The sequence below is a fragment of the Triticum aestivum genome, chromosome 4A (genome assembly GCF_018294505.1).
Source record: "Triticum aestivum cultivar Chinese Spring chromosome 4A, IWGSC CS RefSeq v2.1, whole genome shotgun sequence".
Lineage (NCBI taxonomy): Eukaryota > Viridiplantae > Streptophyta > Magnoliopsida > Poales > Poaceae > Triticum > Triticum aestivum.
The window spans coordinates 223,524,935-223,544,539 of record NC_057803.1 but is presented as its reverse complement, the minus strand read 5'-3'; positions in this window follow the sequence as shown (position 1 = coordinate 223,544,539).

Here is a 19,605-nt window from a genome sequence, read left to right as displayed (position 1 = left end):
GAGTAGTTTACTCATCAAGCATCGTTCTCGCCATCTCAATAAGAGTTCGGTTCTTCCTCTCAACAACTCCATTTTGTTGAGGCGTGTACGTAGTCGAGAACTCATGTGGAATCCCTTCTTCATCAAGAAAGGTATCCACCTTTGTGTTCTTGAACTCCATTCCATTGTCGCTGTGCACCTTCTTGATCTTTACTTCAAATTGATTTTGGGCCTTCCTAGTGAAGTTCTTGAAGATCTTTTGGACCTGCGATTTATCATCAAGAAAGAACACCCATGTAAATCTTGAAAAATCATCAACGATGACTAGACCAAATGAGTTACCACCGAGACTCTTGTAGGCATTGGGACCAAAGAGATCCATATGAAGTAGCTCTTGCGGTCTTCTTGTGGTCATAATGTTCTTCACAGGGTGACTTCCTCCAACTTGTTTTCCTGCTTGACAAGCACTACAAAGTCTATCCTTGTCAAATATAACATCTTTTACTCCAAGGATATGATCACCTTTAGTAAGCTTATCAAGATTTCGCATGCCCACATGACCTAACCTTCTATGCCACAACCAAGATTTCAAGGATTTAGCAATTAGGCAAGTTCTAGGTTGATCCTTTTTAGTGAAATAAACAATGTAAAGATCACCTCTACGTGTACCGGTAAACAACATTTTATGATTATCTCTACGGAACACTTGGAAATCTACTTCAGTAAATAGGACATTGAAACCAAAGTCAGCAAGTCTAGACACGGAAAGTAAATTTTAGCCAAGAGATTCAACGAGCATAACATTTTGTATGGAGCTATCATGTGAGATGGCCACCTTAACAAGGCCAACCACCTTACCCTTTGAGTTATCACCAAAAATGACATACTTTCGAGGACCGTTGTTTTCAGCAAGCTCACGAAACATATCTTTGTCTCCAGTCATATGATCGGTACACCCACTATCCAGAACCCATTCCTTTCCTCCAGCCATGTAGCCGCGAAGATTAGCAATAAGACCAAAGTGTCTCATTGCATCATCAAGATCATAGTCACTATCATCATCCTCATCATAGTATCCATGTTCAACATCGTCATATGGTGGATAAATTCCTAGAGAGAGTGATTCATTAGAATTATGACCATAACAATGTTCATCTCTATGAATTCTAATGACTTCGGAAATGATATTGCTAATCATTCCAACATCTCCTTTGGCACTCGTAAGATTAGTAAGCTCAAATAAACAATCACCAAATTTGGGATCATTGGATCTCATCTTACTCAAGGCAATAGACTTATGAAGAATCTCATCTAAGTTTTTCAAGGAATAGTTTGGAAATAGTTCCTCAAGGAATCTCCATATGGTGTAGGCACAATCAAGAGCAGGCAAGCTAGCAAGCAAATTTTTGGGCATACCTCTAGTGATTAAATTGACCGTTCTAAGATTATGGATCATGTCAATAGACTCATTAAGGGTAGGATGCAAAGGATCAACATGAGGTGCACAAGGGCTACTTGTTCAAATGATATTCATTGAAAATCTCAAGCATCTCATTTTTCCACTCATGGAAGTACTCTCCATCAAGTATAGGCACTCTACGTCTAAGACTCCCCAACGTAGAGTCATCCATCTTCCTCCAAAGGTGTTTAAACCAAAGCAATGGAGACCAAAGCTTTGATACCAATTGAAAGGATCGAGAAGAGGTGTCTAGAGGGGGGTGAATAGACTCTTAGTAACAAAAGTTGCAGTTTTTAATTTCTCTAAGTTGATGTGGAGTTTTAGCACAAGTTTAAACATTCACAATACATATCAAGCAAGCACGACAAGAGTATATGAGCAGCGGAAAGTAAATCATGCAAGTTGCAAGAATGTAATGGGATGGGATTTGAGTGTGCAAACGCAATTGGAGACACAGAGATTTTTGGCGTGGTTCTGATAGGTGCTGCTATCGTACATCCACGTTGATGGAGACTTCAACCCATGAATGGTAATGGTTGCGCGACTCCACGGAGGGCTCCACCCACAAAGGGTCCATGAAGAAGCAACCTTGTCTATCCCACCATGGGCATCGCCCATGAAGGATTTGCCTCACGAGGGTAGATCTTCACAAAGTAGGCGATCTCCTTGCCCGTACAAACTCCTTGGTTCAACTCCACAATCTTGACGGAGGCTCCCAAGTGACACCTAGCCAATCTAGGAGAAACCACTCTCCAAAAAGTAATAGATGTTGTGTTGATGATGAACTCCTTGCTTTTGTGCTTCAAATGATAGTCCCCCAACACTCAGCTCTCTCTCATAGGATTGGATTTCATGGAAATAGGGTTTGAGTGGAAAGCAACTTGGGGAAGGCTAGAGATCAAGATTTAAGTGGTTGGCATGGAATATCTTGACTTCAACACAAGTGTAGGTGGTTCTCTCTCAGAAAATGTATGTTGGAAGTGTAGGCATGTTCTGATGGCTCTATCCATGAATGAAGAGTGTGTGGAGGGGTATATATAGCCTCCACACAAAATCTAACCATTACACACAAATCACGAAACTCGGTGGGACCGAATCAGACAACTCGGTCAGACCGATTTAGTTCAAAATGTGAATGTTAGGATTTTCGATGGGACCGATATGATCAACTCGGTGGGACCGATGTGCTTGGGTTAGGGTAATACCTCGTCTCGGTTTGACCGATTACGCAAACTTGGTGAGACCGATTTTGGTGATAAGCAAAACAGAGAGTTGGTCAGTGGGACCGATTACATATCTCGGTGGGACCGAAATTATTGCAATAGGTAAGAGAGAGTTTGCAAGCCCATCTCGGTGAGACCGAGATCCCATCGGTGAGACCGAAATGACTAGGGTTTGTGGTAGTGGCTATGTCAGGTGAACTCGGTGGCGCCGGGTAGGAAATTTCTGTGGGGCCGAGTTTGACTTTTGGTTTGGGACATATGTGGATATGAGAAAGTAGTTGAGGGTTTTGGAGCATATCACTAAGCATTTTAAGCAAGCAAGCCATTAAGTAACACCTCATCCCCTTTTAATAATATTGGCTTTTCCTATGGACTCAATGTGATCTTGGATCACTAAAAGTAAAGAATGTAGAGTCTTGAGCTTTTTGAGCTTGAGCCAATCCTTTGTCATTAGCATCTTGAAAGGGTTCCATGTCCTCTTGTCCACACCACTCCATCTGTTGAACTTCTCTAAAATATAATAGATAAAACATTAGTCCAACAAGAGATATGTTGGCATTAATTACCAAAACCACCCGGGGAACACTTGTGCTTTCAAACGGGTTCAGTACCAGGCTCAAGATTGATAACGAACTCAACTGGCCGGTGAGGAGGCATACCCGAAAGCCCTTCTGGAAAGAAATCTTGGTACTCCCAAACAACTGGAATCTGAGAGATAGCGTCTAACTCACCCTTCTCATTGAGAGAGAATAACCGAATGGTTTCGTCGCAAGCGGCATAGATGATCACATCCTCAGAAGAGTGTGTCAATTGAATCTCCCTGGCAGCACAATCAAGTTGAGCCTTGTGCATAGAAAGCCAGTCCATCCCGAGAATTAGATCAATATCAGAGTCACCAAGAACCATTGGAGAAGACATAAATTTATAGTTGCCAATCTTGATACCGACATTCGGAACCAACATGCTAGAGCTCAAACGCTTAGCTGGAGAAACAACTTACACTGCTCGAGGTAAGACCTCTGTGTCAAAATTGTGCTTCGATGCAAATGGATATGACATGAAAGAATGCGATGCACCAGTATCAAATAAGACTTTTGCAGGAATATCATTCACTGGAAGATTACCCATGATCACTTCTAAAGAATCCTCTGCTTGAGTTGCGTTCATCATGTTCACCCTTGCAGACTTGGGATTATGCTTGACCACTGCATTGCTTGAAGACCTCACAGAAGGAGGAGGTGGAAGGCATCTTTGGTTGAAGCACTTGTTCACAGAGTGGCCTTTCTGCTGACACTTGTTGCAAGTAACCTCTGAGAGCGGATGGTGATAAGAAGGAGGACCCCTTGTCTTTGGAGCTTGAGTCTGAGACTTATTCTGATAGCCTGGGTTGGGTGGGTGCAAAGATCCATGGCCACCTTTGTTATTCTGCTCGTAGGGCTGACGAAATGGAGGAGGAGGAAGCCAGAACTTCGGTTGCTTAGCTGCCACTTATGAGGAAGAAGAAGACTGAACTGCATCCTTGATTCTCTTCTTTGAAGCCTCACACTTGAGCTGAGCACCTTCTTGCTTGAGGGCCATATTATATAATTGATCAAACTTAGTAGGCTCAACAAGAATGAGCGCCAACTACAGATCCTCTCTGAGGCCACCTCTGAAGTGATAGATGATGCTCTTTTCATCAGGAACGTCCTGCCTTGCGAAGTGAGCAAGTTTCTAAAACTGGATGTTGTATTGGTACACAGACATGCTTCCTTGCTTGAGATTGCGGAATTCCTCACGCTTGCTCTCAGCAACACTTGTTGGAATGTGGTGAGCTTTAAATTCTTGGCAGAAGTCATTCCAGGTAATCACTCGACCTCCTTTGGAATCTTTGTATTGCTGATACCAATCAACTGCTTGGTCCTTGAGATGAAAAGAAGCGAACTTGACATAGTCCTCAAGCCTGAAATTGCTACATTCAAAATGCTTGCTAATGTCCACGAGCCAATCAGTGGCGTCTGTGGCCTCGGCATAGTTGCTCAAATACTTTGGCTGATTTGCAAGGAACTGGTTGAGGGTAGCAAACTGAGGCTGATTGTTGAATTGCCCTTGACCTTGATTGACTTGGTTGCCTTGGCCTTGGTTGCGCTATTGCAAGAGTTGCAAAAGCATCTGGGTGTTGGCGTTGGTGGCTGCCATGATAGCTTGCCATGCCTCCGGAGGCGGAGGTGGTGGCGGAGGTGGAGGGTTCACCTGTTCCCCATCATTCTGTTGCGGATTCAGACGCGTTGGAGGAGCCATCCTGAAGAGGGTGACATCCGTTAGAAACATGATGGACAGAAAGACAAGCTGAATCAATGGATAGGAATTGCAACATATAGTCTCACAATAAACATCTGAACAATAATGAACGAATGAATTCCAAAGTTAACATTACACGACCATTAAGGTGAGAAAGCCACTTGGATAAAGGTTGATGAAAGAAACAACAAGGTACAACTAGAACAAACAAATGGTAAGGATCACCCAATCACATACCAAATATCTACGGGAAGAATAATGAGAGCTACTTGAATTCCCACCTATTAACTCCCGAAACTTTCTGGTTATGCAATTTGGTGTTGGGGATACAGGGAGGCACAATATAAATCACACAACTAACAAGCCCTACGCTCCAACTATATCCATCTGTCAACACATAACCAAGAAAACTCTAGAAATCGTGTACCTCAACCTTTGAAAAGCATCCGTTATATGAGCTATGGCAATACTCCCAAACTCCCTCCCCATTACTGGGTGGCGTCGAGGTTATCTTACCACTAACTGCATATAAGAGATTTTCGATGTTGGCAAACTCAGGTATTCCAGAACTGCAACGATAAAATTGTGATGACAACACATCGGAGCTCAACTCCCGGGGACACTGCCACAACCCCTAAATGTCAGGAGGCACCAAGAACAATGTTCTCATCACAAGAATATCGGAACAATTCCAAGATACCAGCATGATCCTAAAAAAATTCATGAAATTTGAGAAGAGGAAAGTCAAAACATCTACGCTAGGAGGCCTCACCAGAGCGATGAAGGGGACTGAGGAGTAAAAAGAGTCCTACTCTTTGATATATATAATCCTAAGACTCAAAAGATTATCTTCTAGACTCGACAACGTCAGTGATTTGATCATGTAGCAACCCGACCTCAGACGGTCAAGTCTTTGTGGTTAAGTGTCATCCCTGGATCGGTATGCTGACACACACAGTACTCGAGGATTTATAACAGAGGTAAATCACACATATAAAGTAATGTAAATACTATTACCTAAATCCAAAAATAGCGGAAGTAACAAAGGTTGTGGATTCCCATCAAGACCAATGGCAAAGTTGAGTGTAGAAATCGTAACCCTAATGTATCACTTACTCATCGTAAGATATCCTGCAACATGTGACGTTGCAGCCACAAAGGGTCAGTACATTTAATGTACTAGAAAATTCACACCATAGGATAATGATGAATAAAGTCTATCACTACATGCATATTTGGCTGGTGGAAAAGCTCTATGGTTATAATATTTTTGCGAAAAGCCAATTTTTCCCTACTGCAAAGGAATATAATTTATTTAACTACAAAGTTGGTTGAAAAATATTGAGAAGGTTCCTCCAACTCAATCCCAAATTAACATCAATAACCCAACAAATTATTTAAGTAACGTGATGAGATCAATATGATAATCCAACTACCAGAGACTCAAGATGTCCATAACCGGGGACACGGCTAATCATCATTAGTTTATACATTCTGCAAAGGTTTGCACACTTTTCCCCACAAGACTCGATCTCCTCTGTTGGATTTCTCGCACTACATGATGTTTGAGAAACGGATGACCGAGACACAGTATTTCAGAAGCATTAACTCTCTACTCCGGATAGACTATACCACCTACAACCCACTACCTGCTAGTCTATCTCTTCAAGAGCTTCACGCAACTTACTCAACTATGCTAGAGCCCATAATAGCTTGTGGCTACACACGGAAGTTTCTAGCATGAATAATCTTATGATCCCTTTGAGCCTGGGTGGCATTCCATAGGGTGATCACACGGGTCCTCCGGGATCCCCTTGGGAAAACACTGGGTTCTCCAGGTGCCCGGGCAAACCACTGGGTGCTCCAGGGTGCCCCAACCAATCCACCCAGATGTGTATTAAAGTAGCCACCTTAAGTCAACCATTAATGATAACTCTCACATCTGTCATGAATACACTCAACCAATCCACGTCTACGAGCATAGCATAGCAGTATAAGCATAACGTAAAAGTAACTCCCAAGGTTTGAATGCAGGGCAATAGGTTCCTACCTCATCAACTACTTCCCAATACCCACATGTTATCAAATCTTAACCATTCAATGTTTGAGGGTGAAACTAATGCATAAAAACTGGGTATGAAAGGGATATGATCAAAGTGTGAACTTGCCTACAATGTTGATGATGATGATTCGCACTCAAAACTCTTGATAGTTCTACTCGTCACACTCCGGTCAATCTATCATAAGCAAGCAATAGTAGCCACACATAAGCAATCACTCAGAAGATTGGGAAGAATGAAGAAGACAGTTCGGAAAACATCACAACCAAGCAAATAACTCTTGCAACATAAAAGTTTTTCTAACAGTACCAAAATCATGTGAATTTGGCCTTATAAGAAAGTTTAGGTCAAGAGCTTCGGTTTGCAAAAAGAATCAACTAAACCGGAGCTACTAAACTCAAGTTATGATCAAACGAAGTTTGAATTCAAATCTGATCTAATTCAAATTTTAAAATTTTCAAAAAACATGTTTAAGTTGTTTTACTGGATAGAGCGGATTATAACGAAGAAGTGGGCATTGGTTTCGTTGGATCTGGACAAACGAGTAAAAAGTTCGCTCCAGAACCTAAAACAGCAAACCTTCACAAATAGAGGGACTAATCTGTAAAAGAAATACTACAAATAGGCCCCTGGACAGAAAATAAAAATAAAAAGAAAACCTAAAGAACGAATTCTCACTACGGGAAGCTAAAGAATGAAAACTGTTCGCTCCAGAACCTAAAACAACAAACCTTCACTAATTAAATTAACCTAGAAAAAAACCGATCTAATAAGTAAAAACCAACCTAATAAATAAAACCGGCCAGGTTAATGGTTTTGCACATGTTGAAGGAAATAAACCAGTGGCGGCGGTTTGGATCGGCGGAGCGGCGGCTCCGGCGAGGGCGGCGTGCTCCGGCGCGGCGGGCAGCGGCGGCGCGGGCGGCGTTGTGGTGCGGCAGCGAGGCGCTGCGGCGGCGGCGGCGAATCTGCGGGGTGCGGCGGCGAGATGCGGACGGCGGCGGCGCGACTGCGGGGAGGAGAGACAGAGAGGCGAGGGGCGTCAGGGTCGGCCTTAAAAGGGCGAGGGGACGGGAGGTGGTGGCGTGGAGGAGGGGCGACGGACTCCGGCGAGTCCCACTGGGGCACGCGACGTGGAAGGCGGCGGCGCGCTGGCTGGGCTACGGCCCAGTTAGCCCGGTCCAGAGAAGATTTTTTTAAAACATTTTTCCAGAAAAACAAAAATAAGAAGAAAAGAAAAAACAAAATAAATAGAAATACTATATAGGCATATAATATATCAAAATTTTCAGAAAATTATTTTCTACAATGTGCACATTTTTCTAAAGTCAAATAAATTCCACAAAATTTCCAAATAATTCAAACAGTCCTCCTGCTCTACTAAAATCCAAAAAAATCATTTTAGAAATAACAAATGATTTCAAAATTATTTCTCTCCAATTTTCTGATGTAGGGAATCATTTTACCCTATTTTCCATATATTTTTATTTTGGAGAAAAATAATTTGAATAAAACTCAAATAACTCCAAATTGAAAATAATTTCAAAAAGGACTTTGAATTTGATCCTTTTAACCTTCCAACTCATATTTCATATGTTTTGAAGCAGTCATTTTATCTTCTCTCATGAAAATCATTGAGTTGCTTAAAGTTCTGAATTTGAAATATTTTCAAATGAAATTGAAATCTTTGCAAAACCCTGTCGGGGAGGCTGATCCACCAACACCTATGGGGACCGGGCCCCTTTCGGTTCGGAGGGAGGCGGAGGCCGCACAAAGAGCGGATCGAGGCGGTACACGCGAGCAGTTTTACCCAGCTTTGGGCCGCACGGATGCGTAAAACCCTACTGCTGCTTGTTTGTGTGTATTGAATTCTTGCTCAGGAGCGATGGACGCTGCCAGACTGAGCGTGAGAGTGTTCCTGGTGTTTCGAATGAGCCGAACCGGCCGCCCCCTTCTACGTTGCGCTAGGGCCTCCTTTTATACTTTCAAGGGGTCACCGACAGGTGGCAACGTAGACTAGAAGGGTAAAAATGGAAAAGGATGCGGTAGGTACAGCTACCGCTACTGTGGACACAGTGCACCCTACCTAACTCTGACGGCAGGGGACAAGGTCATTGAATGCCTGTCTGAGTTGCCTAAACAGTGCAAAAAGTGACCGTTAGGAGCGCCACCGTTTGCCACGATGGCCTTCTGTTCATCTCTGCTTGCCACCGCGCACCCCTAGCTGCACGGCCTCCTGCCACGTGTGCTTGGGAGAGTCCTAGAGCGACACGTTAGCAGGTGTGCTGGAGCGCGGGCACGAAGTGGGGGTTTCCCGCGGCAAGCTCCTTGCCGCGGTCGTCGTCTTGTCGTGTTTGGGAGCTTGTTGCTCACCGGGCCTTGCCGGGACGCAGGGCGCGTCGCGGCAAGCTTTCTTGGTATGCCTTGAGTGGCCTTCCCGGCAAGCTCCTCTTGCCGGGGTCTTGTCTCTTCCCGGCAAGATCCTCTTGCCGGGGCCTGGGTTGGCCTTCCCGGCAAGCTCCTCTTGCCGGGGCCTTGGTTGGCCTTCCCGGCAAGCTCCTCTTGCCGGGGCCTTGGTTTGAGTTCTTTGTTCTTGAATGGTCTTCAAGGGAACCACGGAGGGTCTTGGCGGTCACCCGACAAGCCTTGCCGCGGGATGCTGCGACTGCCCGTGCACGAGTTCGGGATACTAGGGTACCCCTACTCTAGTACACCGACAGGAGCCCCGGGCCTGGGCCATACACGGTGTCGAGAGCTGTTGGGCCAGGCCCAAAACAGTGCACGGGCACGCGCGGCCTAGGTCACGCCGCATATCTCTCCGCTCCCACCGCGCACGCCCAGGACGGCACGCGTCAAACGCGGCGTCGTGGGTGACGCGGGCGGCGTGCGTGGGGCTAAGCCCCTCGAGCATGCGTCAGGCCACGATGATGGGGACGGTTCACGCCCTCCTCCCTAAACGGAGGTAGGCGTGGGGGCGTGGTGCATTTACTGGACGGGGCCGGTGCGCGGTTTTCGGGACGTCCACTCCCCGCGATCACGAGGCGGAGCGAGGCCGCCTCATCCGTCGCCTTGGTTCTGCATCCCCGCCACGCGGCTCCCATGCGCTTGGGGTCGCGGACGGTGGAAGTGGGGAACTGGGCCGTCACGAGCAGAGGCAGCGGGTTGGCCCCGACTCCCTGCTCTTCCCGTGCCTTGATTCACTGAGCGGGGCGGCCGAGCCCCCACCTCGCTCCTTTATAAAGAGCGGGAGGGGAGCACAGAAACCCGCACTCTCTCATCTCCTCCTTTCTTCAGCTTCAGCTCCCCTTTCTCTCATTCGCCATGGAGAAAGGGAACCCGGGCCCTTCATCGGTGGCGGCGAGGGTCGCCGCTAGATAGCGCATCCCTCCCTCTCCCGCGCCCGTGGTGGCAGAGCCAGCCATAAGGGGAAGAGGGAGGGGGCGAGGTCGCGGACGAGGTCGAGGACGAGGTCGAGGCGCTCGGGGAAGAGGCGGGCGGGGCGGCGTGCCTGCTTCGCCTCCGCCGGCGGCTCCTCCCCCCACGGCGGTCCATATAGGGGACGACCCTTGTGAGTTCTTCGTCAAGCTGCGCCGGGCGCCTCGTCGTCGCCTCCGGCTTCCAGCTCCGTTTGCGAGCGCGATGGAGTTGGACCCGCCCGAGACACTGAGACTGCACATGAGGGGCTGTGGGATCAGCGGCACGCGAGTCCGCGTTGTATTCCCAGCCCCTAATGTGATGTATCTTGATCGAGGGTGGAAGACGTTCGCCCGTATCCACAGCCTGATGGAGGGGTTTACCCTCCATTTTAAGTTGATGGAGGGCGATCTCCTCTCCGTCAAGGTCTTCGGGTGCTTCGGCACTCGGGCGAAGTGCTGCGTGGACAGCTCCTCCGACAGCGAAGGCTCCTCCTCGAGCGAGAGTGACGAGGAGGAGAGCGACAGCGACGATGAGGGTAGCGGGCGGCGGGTGGCGGGTCCGACTAGGCGTCGGGCGCCGCTTCGCGCGGCACCGGCGACCCCATCATCCGTGTCGCCGGCTCCTTGAACTCCCCGGGGTCGTCTCCTTGGGCGGCTGGCGTAGGGAGGCTGCGGAAGGGGAAGAGGGCTGGCGACAAGGCCGTCAGGTCGGAGTACGAGGGCGTGGTGCCCTCGACAGCGTGCTGACGTCCTGCCGCCCCGTCTTCGAGCCCCGCTTCCAGCGCCGCCATCGCCGTCCAGCCTTCGGACGGCCCCCGGGATGTTCTCTTGGTGTCTTCTGGCACCCGTAGCTCGCCTAGGCGCTCCTTTTGCCCTTTTCGCCTCCTTGACCTGCCTCCTGAAGAGAGGGACAGGAAAGGGATTACGGGCATCTTATCTTTTTAATTTGTAAGCCTTCGGGCCTTAGCTGTATCTAAAACTTGTAATCCTCTCTTTCATGTTTTTCATCCTCTATGGACTGTACCTGAGTGGGATGTTTTTTAATGAAAAGGGGATGCTTGCCGGGTTATTTGTCTCGCGAGTTGAACCCACGCCAAGGAGCAAATCCTTGGTATCCCTCGGACAGACATTTCATCTCCCGGCAACAGGCCCTGCCGCCTTCCCACGTCGCTCGACCTTTCTCACGCCTTTGACGGAGGCGGGAACGAGGTGGGTGCGGTCTCCTCGTTTCATCCCTTTGCTGCCGCGACTACGACCAAACTTGGCCCCGGGAACGAGCCCCAGGGCCTAGAGTTGAGGGAGCACGGCAGTTTTCGGGAAAAAACACGGTTTCGCATTCCCCAGTCCATAAGAGGATGCATGATGAGGGATGAAAGACTTATATGATATTGCAGCCCCCGGCAACTCTGGTTTGCCGTGGACGATTCTTGGCACTCGCAGCCCCCAGCGATACTGGCTTGCCGGGGCCCAGGTGCCGTCCGTTTTCTTCTTCTCTTGTCGTTGCCAGTCATGTCATGAGAACACTTTATTAGAGGCGCGACAAGTTATTTTTGTAATATAACTCTATCTTAGGCAAAAAATTACTGTGTTACTTCCTTTACTCGACTCTTGGCTTTGTATGGTTCTGCCCTACGCTTTCTAGGGAAACTTGCCGGTGCAGGCACCCTTGCCGCGAGCGCCGAGTGCGGAACTTCAGCAGCCTGCTGGCGGGGTCGCTACCGACAAGCAACCTTGTCGCAACTAGTTGCAGCTCACTTAAGTTGTTGAGCGGACTCAAAACAAAGTAAGGGCGCTAGCGGCTCACTTAAGTTGCTGAGCGAACTCGAAGCAAAGTAAGGGCGCTAGCAGCTCACTTAAGTTGTTGAGCGGACTCGAAACAAAGTAAAGGCGCAACTAGCTACGAGTTGGTTCCTCCGCGCACAGGTTTTCCATACAAAGCACGGTCGTTCAAGGAAAATAACTCAAAAACTTAAAAAACTGATTGCTCAAGCTTTAGCAACTTAGCTTTTCTGTCGTCTGCTTCCCGGCAAGGAGAAACTTTCTTGAATGGCCTGGTCCACACCATTATCTTCTCCTCCCCCCCCCCGGTAAACCTTGTGGGCGAGGGAACCTTCCTTCTTTTGAGAAAGAAACAGAGAAATAAAGTAATGATATGGAGCCTTGGGCTCGTTATTGCTTACCGGGATCTGGTGCTGCACAAAGTGTCAGATAACATATGCGAAAAAGGATTATAGCATAAAAAAACTGACAAGATGTGCGGGGCACATGAACTTTACTGGTGCACGGGGTCTGCGCCCGGCTTTGTACAAAGGATTACATGCAACAGCGGCAAGACTTGTACAAAAGGTGGTTGCCGGAAAAGCTTCCGGCAACCGCGCCTTACGGGTAAAACTTACGAAGATGTTCAATGTTCCAGGAGTTGCTCACCGGAATGCCATCTTCGGTCTCAAGGCGGACAGCGCCGGGCCTAGTGACTCGTTTCACCCGATAAGGGCCTTCCCACTTCGGCGTCAACTTGTTGGAATTCTTGGCGGACTGAACACGCCGAAGAACAAGGTCGCCTTCCTCGAAGCTTCTGGCTTTAACTTTGCGGCTATGGTAGCGACGCAAAGCTTGCTGGTAGCGAGCGGCTCGCACAGCAGCCTGAAGACGGTCTTCCTCAAGGAGCAGCGCGTCATCTTGTCGCAGCTGCTCTTGCTCGAGCTCATCATAAGCGAGCACTCGAGGTGACCCGTAAACGAGTTCCGTGGGGAGAACTGCCTCTGCTCCATAGACTAGAGCAAAGGGTGTCTGGCCAGTGGCTCGATTTGGCGTCGTCCTGATCGACCAAAGAACCACCGGCAGCTCCTCGATCCAGTTTCTTCCGCACTTGTGCAGCCTGTCGAAAGTTCTGGTCTTGAGGCCTCGCAGCACTTCAGCATTTGCCCTCTCCGCTTGACCGTTGCTTCTCGGATGAGCAACAGAAGCGAAGCAGACCTTGGCGCCAAGATCTTGGACGTACTGCATGAAGGTGCGGCTCGTAAATTGCGTGCCGTTGTCGGTGATGATCCTGTTAGGGATCCCGAAACGGCAAACAATCGACCTGAAGAACTTGACTGCTGACTGTGCTGTCACCTTCCTCACTGGTTCCACTTCCGGCCACTTTGTGAACTTGTCGATTGCAACGTACAAGAACTCAAAGCCCCCGACAGCTCGGGGAAGGGGCCGAGGATGTCGAGCCCCCAGACCGAAAATGGCCAGGATAAAGGGATCGTCTGGAGAGCTTGAGCTGGCTGGTGTATCTGTTTGGAATGGAACTGGCACGCTTCACACTTGGTTACTTGTGCAGTTGCATCCTGGAGGGCTGTCGGCCAGAAGAAGCCTTGTCGGAATGCTTTGCCGGCAAGTGCTCTTGCGCCAATGTGGTGACCACATATGCCTCCATGTATCTCTGCCAACAGCTGTTGTCCATCTTCCCGGCGAATGCACTTCAATTTCACACCGTTGAGTCTTATTCTGTACAGTGTGTTGTCGACAAACTTGTACATACTTGACTGCCGGGCTACTCTTTCAGCTTCTTCTTGCTCTTCGGGAAGCTCTCCTGTCTGAAGGAAACGGACAATCTGCTGCGCCCATGCTGGAGCTTGTGGCTCGACAACAAGGACTAAAGGCGTATCTGTTGCTGCGGGAACATCCGCTTCTACGGCAAGAACCTGCGGTTCGGCCGGAGCGTGATATTCCCCGGCAAGCTTGCCGGAGCAAAACTTGTCGGGAGCGTCTGCTTCAACGGAACAAACCAAGAGGTTCGCCGGAGCAGACTGCTCCTCAGCACTCTTGGCGTCGATCTTGGGGACCTTCTTGGCGGCGGCTTCGGGAAGCTCTGCCGGAAAGTAGTCACCAGAAACCAACTTCCTCTTCTTATTCTGTCCAGTTGATGGTGTCACGGATGGTTGAGTCAGCTTGAGCACAAAAATCCCTGGTTCCACAGGTAACTTTAGTGCTGCGCACTTTGACAGGCCGTCAGCAATATCGTTCTGAGCTCGTGGAACGTGTTCCATTTGCAGGCCGTCAAAGTGTGCTTCTAGCTTTCTCACTTCATCAACATAAGCTTCCATCAATGGACTCTGGTAGTTCTTGTTCACTTGGCGGACGACAAGCTGCGAGTCACCCCTTACAATGAGTTTCTTGATCCCAAGGTCGGCTGCGATTCTGAGGCCGGCAAGCAAACCCTCATACTCTGCAGTATTGTTCGTTGCTTGCTCCTTGGGAAAGTGCATCTGGACTACGTACTTGAGGTGCTCTCCGGTGGGTGCGATAAGCAGCACGCCAGCACCGGCGCCTTGCAGCGAGAAGGCACCATCAAAGTACATCAGCCACTCCTTGCTTGTCTCCTTGACGGGGATGCTCGTCTCTGGAATTTCTTCATCTGCGGTTGGCGTCCACTCTGCTATGAACTCTGCCAATGCCCTGCTTTGGATCGTTGCAGTGCTCTCAAACTTGAGGCCAAAGCTTGACAGTTCCAATGCCCACTCGACAATCCTGCCTGTTGCTTCTGGATTCTGCAGTATCCTCTTCAGCGGAAAGCGAGTGACAACTGTGATCTCGTGTGCTTGGAAGTAATGGCGCAGCTTTCTCGAGGCCATGAGAAGGCCGAAAAGCAATTTTTGCACACCAGAGTACCTCGACCTAGCCCCCTGGAGAAGGGAGCTGACAAAGTAAACTGGGCGCTGCACCATCTTCTTCTGCACCTCCTTGCATGTCTGTGCAGATTCATCTTTGTCGGGACCAGAGCTTGTCAGAGAAGCCCCCTGCTTGTCGCTGGATTCACTTGTCGCGGTCGCTGGCTCATCATCTGCCTCCCTCTCCGCTACTAATGCAACACTAACCACTTGATTGGTTGCCGCTAGGTATAGCAGCAACTTCTCTTGTGGCTTAGGTGCGACAAGTATTGGAGTGGAGGACAGGTACCTCTTCAAGTCCTGCAGCGCGGCCTCCGCTTCCGGAGTCCATTTCATTGGACCTGCCTTTTTCAATATTTTGAAAAACGGCAGGGTGCGCTCAGCAGACTTAGAGATAAACCTGCTGAGAGCAGCCACGCAACCGGCAAGCCTTCGCACATCCTTGACGCGCTTCGGTGCTTCAATCTGCTCGATGGCCTTGATCTTGTCGGGGTTGGCTTCAATTCCCCGCTGAGACACAAAGAACCCGAGAAGCTTGCCGGAAGGGACTCCAAACACGCACTTCTCGGGGTTGAGCTTGAGGTTGATCTTGCGCAGATTTGCAAAAGTTTCTTCTAAATCTTGGATCAGGGTAGCCTTGTCCTTGCTCTTGACCACTATATCATCCATGTAGGCTTCCACATTTCTGTGTATCTGTGGCTCAAAAGCGACATGGACTACCCTTGCAAATGTTGAACCAGCATTCTTCAACCCAAAGGGCATCCGTACAAAACAGTATGTGCCGCAAGGGGTGATAAATGCGGTTTTTTCCTCATCCTCTTCTGCCATGAAGATCTGATGGTATCCTGAGTATGCATCAAGAAATGAAAGCAAATCACATCCAGCTGTGGAGTCAACAATCTGGTCAATGCGCGGCAAGGGAAATGGATCTTTGGGACAAGCTTTATTGACATCAGTGAAGTCTATACAAAGCCTCCATTTCCCGTTCGCCTTGCGCACGACTACAGGATTGGCCAACCACGTGGGATGGAGCACTCCTCTGACAAGGCCTGCTGCTTCCAATTTCCTGATCTCTTCTGCAATGAACTCTTGGCGCTCCACTGCTTGCTTCCTGACTCTCTGCTTGACGGGCCGCGCATGAGGACAGACGGCAAGGTGGTGCTCGATTGCTTTCCTGGGAACACCGGGGATATCAGACGGTTGCCATGCAAACACGTCGACATTCGCCCGCAGGAAAGCAACGAGCGCGCTTTCCTATTTGGGGTCAAGCGTGGCACTGATGGTGAAGGTACCACCAGTGCCTTCCTTCTTGGCGGACACCTTCTTGGTCTCGGGTGGAGCTGCCATCGTCTTCTTGCACTTGCCGGTGGAGCTCGATGGTGCGTCCTCGACGGTAGCGCAGCACTCCGAAGAGGTGCGCTTGCCGGAGTGGGCATCAGAGCTCTTGCCGGACTTGGTCTTCTTCTTCCCCCCGGGAGCTTCAGCGGCAAGTGTGTTGTGATCAGTTGTGGCTGCTGCTTCCCGGTAGATCTTGTCGGCGCAGATAAGGGCATCCTTCTTGTCGCCGGGGACAGAGATGACACTTATCGGGCCTGGCATCTTGAGCATGTTGTATGCATAGTGAGAGGCTGCCATAAACTTGGCGAGCGCTGGACGGCCAAGGATCCCATTGTAGGGTAATGGAAAATCGGCAACGTCAAATGTGACCCTCTCAGTTCTGAAATTCAGCTCGCTGCCAAATGTGACCGGCAGCGTGATCTTCCCCTTCGGCTTGCTTCTTCCCGGGCTGATTCCTTGGAATGTGTCGGTCTCTTCGAGCTCGCTGTCAGGGATCTGGAGTTTCTGAAGGACCACGGAGGAGATCAGATTCAAGCCGGCCCCGCCGTCAACTAGCATCTTCGTGACCTTGAGGTTGCGGATAGTTGGTGAAACCAACATCGGCAAGCACCCGACCGCAGTTACGCGATCAGGGTGATCCTCAATGTCGAAGATGATAGGCGTGCTGGACCATTTCAGAGGCTTGCGTGACTCTATGGATGGCTCTTCTGCATTCACTTCCCGCATCCACTGCTTGAGTTGGCAGTGCGAAGTATGCAGAGAGGCGCCACCGTCAAAGCACAGGACCTCTGTGGCTTTCTGAAATTCCTACTCGTCGGCCTCGTCATCATCCATGTCTTCGTCGTCGTCGTCATCTTCATCCTTGTCGCGGCCGCGGGGAGGTCTGTCTCCTTGCCGCTGCTTGGCCTTGCCGCGGCGTCCTCCTCGGCCGGGACGTTTCTTGCCGGATCCACCAGTTCCTTCCTGGGCCTTCTCCTTGTCGCGCCGCTCGTACTCAGCTTTCTGTTGCTCAACAAGCTGTTCGACTTTCTTGCAGTTCTGGAGATCGTGGCCCTTGGTGCGGTGGATCTTGCAATACTGCTTGCCGGAGCCGTCCTGCTTTTCGGCGGCCGCCACAGGCTGGGCCTCCTTGTCGGAGCCACCAACTTTAGCTTCCTTGGCGCCACCTCCCTTGCCGGTCTGCTCGACAGCTAGCACTTCCTTGCCCTTTTTCCTTCTGTTGTTCCGCCGCCGGCCTTTCCTTGTCGGGGCGGCATCCTCACTGTCGGATCCTCCTGCTCCTGTACTCTCTCCGGGGAGCCTCCTCCCCTCTTCAGCGCGTGCACACTTGTCAGCCAGGGCGTAAAGCTCGCTGACATCTCTGATCTTACACATCGCCATCTCCTCCCTCATCCTTCGGTTTCGCACGTTCTGATGGAACGCGCTGATGATCGCGGCAGGGTGGACGTCTGGGATGTTGTGCTGCACACGGCTGAATCTCTGAATGTACTTGCGCAGTGGTTCTCCTTCCTTCTGGGCGAGTAGATGAAGATCGCTCTCTTGGCCATGTGGCTTGTGGCCGCCTGTAAAGGCGCCGACAAACTGATGGCATAAATCTGCCCAAGAGGAGATGGAATTGTCCGGCAAGTGCATGAGCCAGGACCTGACGTTGGGCTTGAGTACCAGCGGGAAGTAGTTGGCAAGGATCTTGTCGTCCCGTCCCCCGGCAGCCTGCACCGCGATGGTGTAGATGCTGAGAAACTCCGACGGATGCGTCTTGCCGTCGTACTTCTCTGGTACGTCTGGTTTGAAATTCTTTGTGTTGGGCCACTGGACTTGCCGCAGCTCACGGGTGAACGCAGGACAACCTACCGCGTACGGCAGATCGCCTGGTTCCCCTGGCGCATGCATGTCAACAGAGGGCCCAGCGCGCTTGTCGGATTGACGTCGCGCTTCTCTTCGGCGCTCGATGCGGGTTCGAGCGTCTTCTTGTTGTCGTTCATGGAGAACTTGGCGCTGGTCGCGACGAGCTCGTGGGTCCGACGACGCGGTGGAGCCGCTGTCGGGGTGGACCCGGCGAGTCGGCGATTTTGGCCTTCGTAGTGGAGAGTGCATGGAAGTCGCACCTCCCCCGGTCTTGTTGCCATCGGCTCGCGTCCGGCTGTCCTGCCGCGGCAGCGAGGTGCTTGGTTGCCGCGCAGTGTCGCCGTTGGCGAAGCCGATGAGGCTCTGGATAGTGGCCCTCCATTCGTCGGTCTTGTCCGCCGTCGGAGGATAGTCTAGGAGCAGTTGAGCTCACGCCAAGGCTTCTGCTGGGGTGGTGGGCGGCGGAGGTGAACGGTGCGAGGAGTGGGGCGTGCTCGGACTCCTAACCACGTTAGAAGGAGCAGTGCCCCGTCCAGGCGACCGTACTTCGCTCGAGCCAGCATGTTGACGTGCATGTTGGTCTTGAGCGCCACGAGAACCTCCAGCTTGATCTTGGCCCAGCGGACGTATGGCGCTGCGAACGCCATGACGCTGCTGGTCCCGCGCCTCCTGAGAGGGGCGCGGTGCGCGCATGGACGCCGAGGTCTGTGCCGCCTTGTCCTTGGACTTGGCCACACTGAGGGCTCCCTCGTCGACGCCCATCCTTCTGCCGGCGTCCACTCCACCACCCGTTTGCTCCGGAGGCGGTGGAAAGTGACGCAGACGGAACAGCTGCCTCCGAATCCTTCTTCTTCGGTGGCATGTCGATGAAGACGATGAAGATTTAGCTCGCGTGCACGCCGGATCGGGTTTGCACAACCTCGACGCCCCCTACCTGGCGCGCCAGAGATGTCGGGGAGGCTGATCCACCAACACCTATGGGGACCGGGCCCCTTTCGGTTCGGAGGGAGGCGGAGGCCGCACAAAGAGCGGATCGAGGCGGTACACGCGAGCAGTTTTACCCAGCTTCGGGCCGCACGGATGCGTAAAACCCTACTGCTGCTTGTTTGTGTGTATTGAATTCTTGCTCAGGAGCGATGGACGCTGCCAGACTGAGCGTGAGAGTGTTCCTGGTGTTTCGAATGAGCCGAACCGGCCGCCCCCTTCTACGTTGCGCTAGGGCCTCCTTTTATACTTTCAAGGGGTCACCGACAGGTGGCAACGTAGACTAGAAGGGTAAAAATGGAAAAGGATGCGGTAGCTGCACCTACCGCTACTGTGGACACGGTGCACCCTACCTAACTCTGA